Source organism: Macrotis lagotis, chromosome 3 (assembly GCF_037893015.1).
Source record: "Macrotis lagotis isolate mMagLag1 chromosome 3, bilby.v1.9.chrom.fasta, whole genome shotgun sequence".
NCBI classification, from domain to species: domain Eukaryota; kingdom Metazoa; phylum Chordata; class Mammalia; order Peramelemorphia; family Peramelidae; genus Macrotis; species Macrotis lagotis.
In genome coordinates this window covers 214,463,196-214,478,124 of record NC_133660.1, presented here as the reverse complement: position 1 = coordinate 214,478,124, position 14,929 = coordinate 214,463,196, and the positions used below count along the sequence as shown (strand labels likewise).

The following is a 14,929-nucleotide window of genomic DNA, read 5'->3' as shown; positions in this document are numbered from 1 at the left end:
CAAGGAAGAGATAGAGAACATCATTAAAAACAAACTAGATAATTTTGATTACCTTAAATTAAAAAGCTTTTGCACAAAAAACCCACTATAACCAAGATCAAAAGAAATGTAGTAAATTGGGAAACAATCTTTATAACTAGTATTTCTGGCAAAGGACTCGTTTCTAAAATATATAGAGAACTGAGTCAAATTTATTAAAAAAAACAAGCTATTCCCCAATTGACAAATGGTCAAAGGATTTGCAGAGGCAATTTACAGAGGAGGAAATAAAAGCAAATCCATAGTCATATGAAAAATGGCACTAAATCATTACTGATTAGAGAAATGCAAATTAAAGCTTCTCTGAGGCACCACCTCACACCTCTCAGACTGGCCAATATGACCAGAAAGGACAATGATCAACATTGGAAGGGCTGTGGAAAATCTGGGACACTAGTGTATTGTTGGTGGAGCTGTGAACTTATCCAACATTTCTGGAGAGCATTCTAGAATTATGCCCAAAGGGTAACAAACATGCACATATCCTTAGATCACTGGCTTATCAGCAGTCCTCAAGTGAAAGTAGAGGGAAGAGGATCTGTCCTGAGAAGTCACCAAATGTGGAAACTTCCCTAGAAAGGGGAGCATCTGGAAGCCCACACAGCCAAATCAGAAACTTGGCCAAGGTCCAAAGGCAGGAATGTCACTCCAAGTGAGGTAACAGTCTATGGATCAAGAAAGAATGCAACACTTGGCTCAAGAGGCAGAGAAGCAAAACTCAAAAGCATGATCATGAATCAACCAAGTTTTTTCTTTCCCTTTAGTTCTAATTCCTCTTTCACAAAATTATTATTATTATGTAAACATGTAAACATGGTATGCATGAAGATATATATGCAAATTTACCAGACTTTTGCCTCCGTGGGGAGGGGGGGAGGGAAGAGAAAGGGGAAGAAAAATATGGAACTCATAAATTTACAAATGGATAAATGTTGGAAAACTACCACTGCATGTGATTGGAAAATAAAATAAGATTTCAATTAAAAAAAAGAACCAACCAAGGAGGCAGGTGTCCAGGCAGCATCATTTAACAGATGGATAGAAAACCAAGATCTGAGTTCACATACTGATTTGTGACCCTGGACAAGTCTCATTGTTCTAGGCAACACACTGAGATGATATTCAGACAAAATGCCCAGATTATCTGCATTAGCAGAGGGATTTTTCCTCACCTGGGGTTTCTCTAAAGAATAAAATCACAGGTTTAGTCCCTATCCATGGCTTTATCTCTATCCACACTCAGCTGAAGAAAAAGTAGCTTTGGAGACTTATCACTTCTAGAGGATACCTTCAGTTCAAATGATTTCCCCACATGCTCTAGTCCACCAGGACAAAATCTAATATCTCTTCAAGTCAAAACTTTTGAAAAGGAACTTGGGTCTTGATCTTGAGTCCATGGAATCTGAAGGAAGTCATTTTCTCTCTCTGGACTTCAGTTTTCTTGTTTGCAAAACAGAAAAGTTGATTAATTAGATGATGTTCCAGGTCTTCAAAATCTTTATTTCCTCTGAAACCAGTCTGCTCACAGATGTTTGGGTGGTGGGTTAGGTCAAGTAGGTACTTGCTGAAGAGAACTCACTCTGTCCCTCTCTGAGATCTAAGGCTTCTTCCTTCCCTTTAACCAACCTCCTTGGGAGCTACTGGATCATCAGGAGTGGTGGGGGGTGCCAGGACTGATGGATTTGGGTTCAGCTCTGGTAATGAGTCTGAGGAGATTGAAGTGTAGATGTTTGCATCCTTCTGTTCATCTGGCTTCTTAGCATAAGTAGTCATGGGTTCATAAAGGGTAGAAATAGCCTGGAAAACAAAATTAAATCCTATTTAGATCCGAGGTAACATTTCAAAGCTGTGCAGCAGCAAAATACAAATTTTTGCATTCAAACCCTAGTTCTGCTATATAACCTTAAATAAGTCACCTCCCCTCTTTTGATTTCAACTGGCTACTTTACAAAGTGAGAGGATTGAAGCAAGACTCCTTTCAGATCTAAATATATGACCCCATTGTAATCTAATTCCATTTTTGGTAGAGTTTCTAGAGGTGATTAAATCTCTATTCCTCCCCCTCTCCCAATAAAAGAGTTACAATCAATGTTTTTTTGAAAACAGTATGGGATAGCTGCTAGAGTTGGCATCAGGAAATCTGAATTCAATTCAGCTCCATTACTTACTATGTGGACCTTGAGCAAGTCACTTATCCTTTCCTCTTCTGAGAAATGGAGAAAAATAATATTTGTCCAGGTTACCTCACAGAGTTGTTTGTGAGAATTAAATGAAATACCTTGAAGAGTTTTGTAGCCAAGAAGCCCTATGTCATTGGGAGCTAACCTTCAAAATTTCAAAGGTATGGGTTTTTCTTATACAGATTAGAACACAGTCCTTCTGGAGATTGGCAGTTGGTCTTTGAAATTATCACTCTGCAGCTGGCCTGGCGACATACTGTCTGGATGTGCTTAGTTGGACTTCAGATGACAGACATAGACTCCATCACAGGACATGTACATGGAACCTTCTCAGATTGGTAACCTTGGCAAACTCACTGCCATTCTGATGCTCTAAAGGAAGATGCTAGTGGATGATTATTGTACTTTTACAAATAATTATCATTGATGAATTACAGAACTTGGTGTAAATGGTTGATGATAGGAAAAAAAACAGCAATCCTATCCCCATCATTGGTTTTAACTTTCCAGTCATAATTAATTAGTCTTAACAATTAGGAGTCACAAAAGTTCTCAGAAAAATAAGAGTAGTTTGCATTTGTTTTTTTTAAAACCTTATTTTGACCATTGCATTTATTATTTGTCCACAATATGCCTCCAGGAAACACTTAATAAAAGTATTTGGAATGGAATTCCAAGAATTAAAATAAAGCTGACTGTCCTCATTTGGCATTTCCCATCCCTAGCCAATTTTGCTCCTGCCATTGTTCATCTCTCCTTTTTGAAAAAGACCAGTGATATTACAGGATAATGTCTTATTCATAAATTGAATTTAAGTGAGGCAGAGTTGCACAGTCATTGGATGCACTCTCTCTTCCAGAGTTATCCAAGTCCAGCAGCAAGTTAAAACGACCTTGGTGACTGAGGTTGGACCAAGTTTTAGATGTCCCACCAAACTTGCATCAGCCACCTTCATGAGCAAACAGATTGTTCTCATCTGCTATTACATCTGTCTTCCCACAGTTGGGGTAAACAGCCCCTAACTTGCTGACAAGTTTGAGGCCTGCCAGTTGCCCTCAACCTGGTTTAGCCAGTTGACTGAGATGGTTTACTGGGAGGTGGCCAATGAACATGCTACAGCGTCTTGGAGCCACAGGTGAAAGTTGGATGGTGGACACCCAAGGTGGATGAGTATTCCTGAAAAGGATTCAGTAAGCCCTCTCACCAGTGGTGCTGGCCCTTCCTGTAAACATATACTTCCCATGTTCACTTATATGACTTAGGGTGACTTATTTAACCTCTCTATGCCTCCGTTTCTTCATCTGTAAAATAAGGAGGTTATAGAGATCATAGGGTTGATAGTAAAAGGAAGTTAGAGGTCATCTAGTCTAACTTACTTGTTATACAGATGACAGGCAAAAGAAATAGTGAGTAAGGTCACAGCAAGTAAAATGATAAAGTTGAGATCTGAACATAGGTCTTCTGATTCCAAATCTGATATTCCTTTTTTATCTATTTCTAAGACTCCTTCCAGTTTTAGATTTTGAATAACCTTTGTAATTTTCTTGTAGATTAGGGTTCTTAATTTGGGTTCTGTGTATTGGGTTGTTAAAAAATATTTTTTTTGACTTTTTAAAGATTTTATTTATTTTGAGTTTTATTCCCCCCCCTCCAGAAGGCAATTTGTCAGTTTTTACATTGTTTCCATGGTATGCATTCATCCAAATTGAATGTGATGAGAGAAATCATATCCTTAAGGAAGAAACATAAAGTAAAAGAGATAAGAGATAGCAAGATCAGACAATAAGATGTCAGTTTTTTCTAAATTAAAGGTACTAGTCCTTGGTCTTTGTCCATAGTTCTTTCTCTGGATACAGATGGTATTATCCATCTCAGAAAGTCCCAAATTGTCCTTGATTATTGCATTGATGAAATGAGAGAGTCCATCAAGGTTGATCATCACCGCCATGTTTTTCTGGTTCTGCTCATCTCACTCAGCATCAGTTCATGCATATCCCTCCAGGATTCCCTGAATTCCCATCCCTCCCGGTTTCTAAAAGAACAATAGTATTCCATGACATCCATATACCACAGTTTGCTAAGCCATTCTCCAATTGAAGGACATTTACTTAATTTCCAATTCTTTGCCACCACAAACAGGGCTGCTATGAATATTTTTGTACAAGTGATGTTTTTACCCTTTTTTTCATGATCTATTCAGGGTATAGATCCAGTAGTGGTATTACTGGATCAAAGGGTATGTACATTTTTGTTGCCCTTTGAGCATAATTACAAATTGCTCTCTAGAAAGGTTGGATGAGTTCACAGCTCCACCAATAATGTTATAGTGTCCCAGATTTCCCACATCCCTTCCAATAATGATCATTGTCCTTTCTGGTCATATTGGCCAGTCTGAGAGGTGTGAAGTAGTACCTCAGGGAAGCTTTAATTTGCATTTCTCTAATAAGTAATGATTTAGAGCAATTTTTCATATGACTATGGGTCATTTTGATTTCTTCATCTGTAAATTACCTTTGCATATCCTTTGCAATTTGTCAATTGGGGAATGACTTTTTATTTTTAAAAAAGTTGACTCAGTTCTCTGTATGTTTTAGAAATGAGTCCTTTGTCAGAATACTAGTTGTAAAGATTGTTCCCCAGTTTACTACATTTCTTTTGATCTTGGTTACAGTGGTTTTAGCTATGCAAAAGCTTTTTATTTTTATCTTTTAGGGTTTTTGCAAGGCAAATAGGGTTAAGTGGCTTGCCCAAGGCCACACAGCTAGGTAATTATTAAGTGTCTGAGACTGGATTTGAACCCAGGTACTCCTGACTCCAAGGCTGGTGCTTTATCCACTAGACCACCTAGCTGCCCCAGCTTTTTATTTTTAAAAATTTTTTTGTTTTATTTTTTCAAAAGCTTTTTAATTTAATGTAATCAAAATTATCTAATTTGTTTTTAGTGATGTTCTACATCTCTTCCTTAGTCATAAACTTCTTCCCTTTCCATAGATCTGACAGGTAAACTAGTCCTTGATCTTCTAGTTTGCTTATAATACTATTTTTTATGTCTAAATCCTGTAACCATTTTGATCTTATCTTGGTATATAGGGTGTGAGGTGTTGGTCTAATCTAAGTTTCTTCCATACTAACTTCCAATTTTCCCAGCAGTTTTTATAGAAGAGAGAGTTTTTATCCCAATAGCTTGACACTGTGGGTTTATCAAACAGCAGATTACTATAATCGTCTCCTGTTACTGCACCTAGTCTATTCCACTGGTCCACCACTCTATTTCTTAGCCAATACCAGACAGTTTTGATGACTGATGCTGTATAATATAATTTTAGATCAGGTAGGGCTAAGCCACCTTCTTTTTCACTTTTTTTCATTGAATCCCTGGAAATTCTTAACTTTTTATTTCACCATATGAATTTACTTACCACTTTTTCTAACTCATTAAAGTAATTTTTTGGAATTTTGATTGGTAGGGCACTAAACAGGTAGTTTAGTTTTGGTAGAATTGTCATTTTTATTATATTAACTTAACTTATCCATGAGCAGTTGATGTTAGCCCAGGTATTTAAATCTGATTTTATTTGTGTGAGAAGTGTTTTGTAATTGTTTTCAAAAAGTTTCTTAGTCTGCCTTGGCAAATAGACTCCACGGTATTTTATATCATCTGAGGTTACTTTGAATAGGATTTCTCTTTCTAGCTCTTCCTGCTGTTTCTTGCTAGTCATCTACAGAAAAGTTGCAGATTTATGTGGGTTTATTTTATATTCTACAACTTTTCTAAAGTTTCTAACTGTTTCCAGTAGTTTTTTGGATGATTTCTTGGGATTCTCTAGGTATACCATCATGTCATCTGCAAAGAGTGAGAGTTTTGTCTCTTCCTTCCCAATTCTAATTCCTTCAATTTCTTTTTCTTCTCTGATTGCTGAAGCTAACATTTCTAATATGATATTGAATAGTAGTGGTGATAATGGGCACTCTTGTTTCACCCCTGATCTTATTGGGAATGCCTCTAGCCTCTCCCCATTGAATATAATGTTTGTTGATGGTTTCAGAAAGATGCTCTTATTATTCTAAGTCCATTCATTCCTACACTCTCTAATGTTTTTACTAGGAATGGGTGCTTTATTTTGTCAAAAGCTTTTTCAGCATCTACTGATATAATCATATAATTTCTGATAGATTTGTTGTTGACATAATTAATTATACTAATAATTTTCCTAATATTGAACCAACCCTGCATTCCTGGGATAAATCCTACTTGGTCATAATGTATTATCCTAGTGATAACTTGACGTAATCGTTTTGCTAAGATTTTATTTAAGATTTTTGCCTCTATATTCATCAGGGAGATAGGTCTTAATTTTCTTTCTCTGTTTTAACACTTCCTGGTTTAGGTAACAGCACCATATTGGTTTCATAGAAAGAGTTAGGCAGAGTTCCATCTTCCCTTATTTTTCTAAAGAGTTTATATAGACTTGAAACCAATTGTTGCTTAAATGTTTGGTAGAATTCACTTGTGAATCCATGAGGCCCTGGAGGTTTTTTTCTTAGAGTGTTCAATAATGACTTGTTGAATTTCTTTTTCTGAGATAGGTTTGTTTAGGTATCTAATCTTCTCTTCATTTAACCTGGGCAACTTATATTTTTGTAAATATTCATCCATTTCACTTAGATTATCAAATTTATTGGCATAGAGTTGGGCAAAATAATTTCAAATTATTACTTTAATTTCCTCTTCATTGGTGGTGAGTTCACCATTTTCATTTATGATACTAGCAATTTGGTTTTCTTCTTTCTTTCTTTTAATCAAATTGACCAGAGGTTTATCAATTTTATTGGTTTTTTCATAAAACCAACTCTTGATTTTATTTATTAATTCAATAGTTTCTTTTGCTTTTTCTTTTATTAATTTCTCTTTTAATTTTTAGAATTTCTAATTTGGTATTTAATTGAGGTTTTTAATTTGTTCTTTCTCTAATTTTTTCATTTGCATATTTAGTTAATTGATTTCCTCTTTCTCTAATTTATTCATGTAAGCATTTAAAGATATAATATATCCCCTGACAGCCACTTTGAGTAAATCCCATAGGTTTTAGTATTTTGTTTCATTATTGTCATTATCTAGGGTGAAATAATTAATTCTTTCTATAATTTGATCCCCTAATTCTTTAAAATGACATTATTCAGTTTCCAATTATTTCTGGGTCTGTATCTCCCTGGCCTAATATTGCATATGATTTTTATTGCATTATGATCTGAGAAAGATGTATTCAGTATTTCTGCCTTTCTGCAATTCATTATTAGATTTTTTATGCCTAGTACATGGTCAATTTTTGTGTAAGTGCCATGTACTACAGAAAAAAAGGTATATTCCTTTCTATCCCCATTCAGTTTCCTCCACAGGTCTATCATATCTAGGTTTTCTAACAATCTATTTACCTCCTTAACTTCTTTCTTGTTTATTTCATGATTCGACTTATTTAAATCTGAGAGTGGGTGGTTGATGTCTCCCACTAGTAGAGTTTTGCTCTCTGTGTCTTCCTGTAGTTCTTTCAGCTTCTCCTCTAAGAAATTGGGATACTATCCCATTGGGCGCATGCATATTCAGTATTGAAATCACTTTATTATCTGTGTTACCTTTTAGGAGGATATAGTTTCCTTCCTTATCTCTTTTAATATTACCTATTTTTTTTGCATCCACTTTTCGAGATAAGGATTGCTACCCCTGCTTTTTTTCACTTCAGCTGAAGCAAAATATATTTTTCTTCAACCTTTTACATTTACTCTATATGTATCTTTCTGCTTCAAATGAGTTTCTTGTAAGAAGTATATTGTAGGAGTCTGGTTTTTAATCCAATCTGCAATTCACTTACATTTTAAGGGAGAGTTCATTCCATTCACATTCTAAGTTGTAATTACTAACTTCTTATTGTCCTCCAAGGTATCTTCTGTCTGTTTGTGTTTTCCCCCTTCCCCCCCCCCCCCTTATCCATATTTCCAGGAGCATCTAGGTGGCACAGTGGATAAAGCACTGGCCTTAGATTCAGGAGTACCTGGGTTCAAATCTCATCTCAGACACTTGATAATTACCTAGCTGTGTGGCCTTGGGCAAGCCACTTAACCCCATTTGCCTTGCAAAAACCTTAAAAAACCTATCCATATTCCCCAGTATTTTGTTTCTGAATACCTCCCCCTTCAGTGTGTTTGCCCTCCTATATCCACCCCTTCCCCTTTCTTTCCCTTTCCCTCTTTCCCTTTTCCCTTCCCTTCTTTCTGTTAGTTCCCCTTTTTCTCCCCTTCCCTATCTCCATTCCCCCCCTCCACTTTTCCCCTTTTAATACTTAAAGGTAAGATGTTTTTTAAGTTAACTGAGTGTGTGTGTATGTGTATAAGTTAGCTTTAAGCCAGGTCTGATGAGAGGAAGTTTCAGGTGTTTCTCATCTTCCTTCTTTCCCTCTATTACCATAGGTCTTTCGTACCTCTTAATGTAATGAGATTTACCCCATTCAATCCCCTCCCTCCTCCCATCTCCTTCCTGCCCCACCTTTTTAAGGAGGAAATGCTTTTAAATCATTTTATCAGGGAGGTTAGGTGGTACAGTGGATAGAGCACCAGCCCTGGAGTCAGGAGTACCTGAGTTCAAATCCAGACTTAGACACTTAATAATTACCTAGCTATGTGGCCTTGGCCAAGCCACTTAACTCCATTGCCTTGTAAAAAAATCATTTTATCTGAGTCATAGAAAATCCTGAGTATCCATCAATTCTGGCTAAGTGTATTCTCTCTGAGTTACAATTCTTGAGAGTTATTAGAGTATTTCTCCCAAGTAGGGATATAGCCAGTTTCATCCCATTGGGTAGCAGTCTCATGTATAAGTCATGAGTGTCCATTACTTCTGGCTAAGTATATTCTCTCTAATAGAATTAAAATTCTCAAGAGTTATGAGAATCTTTTTTTCTTATGCTGGGATATAGCCAGTTTCATCTTATTGGATAGCAGGTTTTTTCTTTACCTCCCTTTTTGTAAACCTTTTCTTGTGTCTCTTGAACTTTCTGTTTGATGTCCAAATTTTCTATTTAGCTCTGGTTTTTTCATCAGGAATTGTTGGAAGTCTTCCATTTTGTTAAATGTCCATCTTTTCCCCTGAAGGAGAAGGCTCAGCTTTGCTGGATAACGGATTCTTGGCTTCATTCCAAGCTCCTTTGCTCTTTAGAATATCATTCCAGGCCCTTTGATCCCTTAATGTTTATGCAGCCAGGTCCTGGGTAATCCTTACTATGGCTCCTTGGTATTTAAATTGTTCTTTCTGGATGCTTGCAGGATTTTCTCTTTTATCTGATAGTTCTGGAATTTGGCCACAATGTTCCTTGGTGTTTTCATTTTAGGATCTCTTTCTAGAGGGGATTGATATATTCTTTCAATAACTATTTTGCCCTTTGGTTCCATGATATCAGGACAATTTTCCATTACTAAATTCTGTAATATTAAATCTACTCTTTTTTTTTCCTCGTCAGTATTTTCAGGAAGAACTATAATTCTCAGGTTGTCCCTTCTTGATCTATTCTTGTGGTCAGTGGTTTTGCTGATGAGGTATTTACATTTTCTCATATTTTTTTTCCTATTTTTTGGTTTTGTTTAATAGGCTCTTGCTGTCTCATGAAGTCATTAGTTTCCACAAACTCCATTCTTTTTTTTAGAGAAGAATTTTCTTCATTTACCTTTTTTGCAACTCCTTTTCCAATTGGTCAATTCTATTTTTGAGAGTGTTTTCCATTTGACCAATTGAGGTTTTCAGAGAATTTTCTTTTTGCCTTTATCCAGTTCTATTTTCCAATGATTTGTTTTCTTGTTGCAAGGTGTTAATCTTCTCTTGGGTTTCTTTTCCCAAATTTTCCAACTGATGTTTAAACTTCTTCCTTATTTCTTCAAGGAAATCTTTCTGTGCTGGAGAGCAGGTCATATTCTCCTCAGAGGTTCTAGGTCTCTCTGAGTTAGGGTCTTTTCCTTCCAAGAACTTTTCTATGGACCCTCCTTTCCACTGGCCTTTCTTCATTTTACTAAGACCTTGTGTTGGGGAGGGGCTTGCTCACAGAGGTTTAGTGTTGGGATCCCTAGAGGCTTTACTCACTGAGTATAATATCTCCAGCTGGCCAGTAAGTGATGCTGGTTGCTTTCTCTGGAGTGTCTGTGACCTTGATTGAGGCCTTCTCCCTTGGCCAAGAGGAAGTGGTTGAAGCTATTAAATACTTTTGTCTTAGATCAATGGTGGGCTATACCCTAGGGTGAGGTGATCACTCTCCCTATTGTCAACTGAGGTGGTTCTGCTGCTCACACACCTGTACCTGGGGCACCTGTATTTATCTTTGTTCTGGGAAGAGGCTTCAGCTGAAATGGAGGTGTGGACTCTGAGTTCCTCTGGACCAGAGGAGCCCAGGGATCGATGTCTGCAGCTCTCCCATACCAGAACTCTCTCTCAGCCCTGCTGGCAAGCTCCGGACGTCATTGCCACCACCAATGCCTCTGTTCCCTAATTGACTCTAGCTCTCATGGGGCTCTAGCCCTTGACACTCATTGATCAAGCTGGTCTGCTTCTCAGTCTCTCAGGCTCCCCAGCTCCTGCCCCATTGCTAATCAGGCTAATCCCTGGCTAATCCAGGCTCCCAGGCTTTCACTGGGCCCATGCTCCTGGCAGAGTATGCTACCCTCTGCTGTGGGACTCACTCAAGATTGTGGAAGACATATCCTGAGGAAGCTGTTCTTCTCCTGGCTTTTCTTTCTGGGTTTTGTTGATTGGATTTCTGTTAAGAGGTTTGTTTCATATTATTTATGCAGGGATATCAGGAGATTATCACTGTGCCTGCCTTCTCTCTGCCATCTTGACCAGAAGTCTCAAAAATTAATATTTTAATAATTCTAGTTCACTGTTACTTATTTCCTTTGTAACTCTCTACAATTTATTCAATTAAAAAGTTAATTTTGAGAAGGTGGTCATAGATTACCACATTGCTATAGGGGTCTAGAATACAAAAAAGTTAAGATCCCCTATTATATTCAGACCATCTAGTAATTACAGTTATCCAACTCCACATCTCCAGTGTTCTCTCTCTTGGTTTTGATGTATTGCTGTTCAGCATAAGAAATTAAATGAGAATGTCTTGGGGAATTTTATGGAAACTGCAGATGACACATGAAGGCTAGCCAACAACACACAGAACAAATTTAGAAACTCAGAAATGTATAGTATATATATAAAACTGTATAATACCAAATTATTATAAATTTTACAATAAAGTATTGTAAATACCTCATAAAAGAAAAAGAAAGGAATGCTGGCTTTCTCTGGAATGAAAATTTTTACATGATTTTCCAGATTTCTAGGGCTGGCTTGGAGGTTGAGAGTGCAGCATTGTGCCCCTAACTATGGAGATATGGAAGAGATAAAACAATCTTGTTCTTGATTTAATCTCAACTGCTTTCAATCTCCCAAAGTTTAGATTGTTAAGTACCTACTATGTACCCAGGATATAAAAGTGGACTAGTTTCTGACTTCAGGGAGAGATACCATGTTTACCTCCACATTTACTGTGCATGCCAGTCTTCCACAGAGTGGGAGCTTGTATGCCTTTCTTTTGGGGTTTTTTTGTAAAGCAATAAGATTAAGTGACTTGCCCAAAGTCACATGGCTAGGTAACTATTAAGTATCTGAGGTTGGATTTGAACTTGGGTCCTCTTGACTCCAGGGCCAGTGCTCTAGCTGTCCCCATAAGCCTTTCTTTCTAAGCCAAAAAGAAGGGGGTTCCCCCCTATAATTTTGACTTATAAAAATGATTTTTTAAAAAAGAAGCCCTAAAAGATAAAATGAAGAATAATTTGCAGTTTAGGAAAGTTGACCCTCATCACTTGAGTTCTGAGAGACAAACCCCCCCCCCCACCCCAGTCCTATTCTTCTGACTGCTTTCCTCCCTTGTTAAATGATGGCTCTTGATGGGCAGCTTCAATCAGTTAAAAAAACAATCCAGCATACATATGAAGAAAACAAATAGTTTTTTAATTTGAAAGGTTTGAAGCACTCTGCAAGGTCAAGCTCTCCTCTGGGACACTATGCTTGAAATGAGAGGGATTTTCCTTCAACAAATGGTGTCCTTTCCTCTCTATTGTATCTTTTTGTGTGTGAATGCCACTCACCACTGGAGTTTCAGTTATGGCCAAGAAGCAGGAATGGCATGGAAGACTGGGATCACTGAAGGGCTGCATGTTCTCCAGACCAAGATTATGAGGAGTCTCCAGACCCATCCTGTTCTAATGAAAAAACTCTAGGGTATCCCTTGAAAAGTGGTGGGCTGAAGGTCTAACCAATACGTGTGTGTGTTTTGTTGGGGGTGGGGGGAGGGGAGAGGGCTGGGGTTCCCTACTTCTGTAGCTCCTCCCTCAAGGGAGAAGGAAAAGAAATGATTGTTTATTATGCTCACTATGTATTAGGCACTGTGTTAAGAGTTAAGTTAAGAAACCATTATCCCATTAGATCTCATCAACAACTTCATCCTTATCCTTATTTTACAGACAGAAGTTCAGTGACTTGACCAGGGTCAAGGCTCAGAAGTTTCTGGGACCACATTTGAACTCAGATCTTCTTGACTCCAGACCCATAATTCTATCCATTGTACCATCTAGCTGTCCTCCCCAAGTTTGTGTATCTTCCAAGGTCTAAAAGTTTCATTATTTACACTTTACAAATGAGGAAACTGAGCCTCAGGAGATTAAGTGACCTTACCCTAGTCACAGAGCTAATATATGTGAAAGGAAGGATTTGAACCCAGGACATTCTGATTCCAAGCTCAACAATATATTTATTATACTACACTGTCAAGGACTGACCCCTCCCATGCTTGGAATGGACTTTAAGAAGTTTTTAAAAATTTCTTTTAGGGTCTAATTCAACCTTTATCTCAAATATGAGCTCTGTATATAACAGTAAGTAGTCACTCAGTCTTGGCTGGAAGTTGGGGTTCTTCTTCCCTACCCTCATCCACCCCAGTATAGTCTATCCTACCTTTAGACTTAATAGTTCAGAATTTTTTCCATATGTTGAGCTAAAATCTGCCTCCTTGTAACTTGCCACTGGTTGGTTCTGATTTCTGAGGCTGAGCAGAAAAAACTCAGAACCTTCTTTCACACGGCAACCCCTCACAAACAAGATGACTATGTCCAGTGGGTACAGGTCAGGTCCCCCGAAATGCAAGCAGGAATTCTTTTTAAACTAAAGTAGGGTGGCTAGGTGGTGCAGTGGATAGAGCACTGGCCCTGGAGTCAGGAGTACCTGAGTTCAAATCCAGCCTCAGACACTTAATAATTACCTAGTTGTGTGGCCTTGTGGGCAAGCCACTTAACCCCATTGCCTTGCAAAAACTAAAAACTAAAAATTAAATAAATAAACAAACAAACAAATAAATAAATACACTAAAGTAAAACAGTTGGTCAAGGGGCAGAGGTGGGTGGGGGACAGTGATGTTGAATGCAAACAGGCCATGGGTGGTTGGAAGAGGGGGTGGTCAGACAGTTATTTGGAACTATGCCCCAAAGTTACCAAACTTCTCCTCTGTTCCAACAATACCATTATTAGACCTATGAACTCCAAAGACATCAAAGAAAGAGGAAAAGAATCCATATATTCAAAAAGAAATATAGTCACTTTTTGTTGTGACAACTAAAAAACGAAGGGGTGTCTATCAATTGAGGAATGTCTGAACAAACTGTAATATGTGAATGTAATAAATGATGAAGGGAAAGTTTTCAGAGAAAATGGGGGAGACATGTGAAGTGAACAGAACCAGAAGAATAATTTATATTATAACAATATCATAAAAAACATTTTTGAAAAACGTATGATCTAATCAACACAGTACCCACTTTCTGGCGCAGAAGTGATAGAGATACAAGATGCAGAATGAGATACACATATTTGGATTTGGCCAACGTGGGAATTTGTTTTCTTGACTATGTATATTTGTAACATGGATTTTCTTTTTCTTTTCTTTTTTTCCCAATGGTTGGAGGAAGTAGTAAGGAAGGGAAATACTAGTTTAAAATAAAATTTAATTTAAAAAGAGGTTTGACCCATTCTAGAGTCTAACTTGTGCCTTCACAAGGATTAGGGTAAGTAAGGGGAGACAGATTCCAGGAGAGGGGTCACATAGTGATGGGAGTGGAAGGTAGTTGACCCAAGCACCATTTTGAAAAGCACAGAAAGAGGATGACAATCTCTAAACCAGGTTAGATAGTGAGGCACAGGAAACTGGGCAAATAGTCTACAGGCAAATAGTAGAGAAGAGGTTTAGCCCAAGCCTACCTATGCTAATGACCTGGGGCAAAGCCTGTCATTTACCCCAGTTAAGAGTTCTGCATCCACATCTCTTACAACACAAAGATTCTATAATTTTGCTTAAACTCTATAGTAACAGTTTCCGTAGAATTTAGAAAAATAGGGGCATTTTATAAGGAAGGAAAGACCACGCAAAGATCTCTGGGCATATGAGAGAGGGATTTGTTTAGTGATAACTCCCAATCTGAAAAGCCAAAGCTCACTGCACCTCATGAATGATTCATGGAAGACAGCTCCTGACTTCCCTCAAATCCTGAGGACAGTTGCCAGTAAGAGCTGACAAGAAAAGGAGGATGTCTTGTTCTTGATTAGAGGTCACTGTGGCTAATAGCTTTCT

General features: G+C 37.7%; 1 long non-coding RNA gene across 2 annotated transcripts in view; it reads right to left on the bottom strand.

Moving 5' to 3' along the window:
* Positions 1 to 890: 890 nt before the first annotated feature.
* The window catches only part of LOC141518107 (uncharacterized), a 30,274-nt gene continuing 16,235 nt past the window's right edge, over positions 891 to 14,929 (bottom strand). For both annotated transcript variants that reach the window (XR_012477089.1, XR_012477090.1), the window contains one exon: positions 891 to 1,836. This is a non-coding gene — a long non-coding RNA (uncharacterized LOC141518107). The remainder of the gene's footprint in view (positions 1,837 to 14,929) is intronic.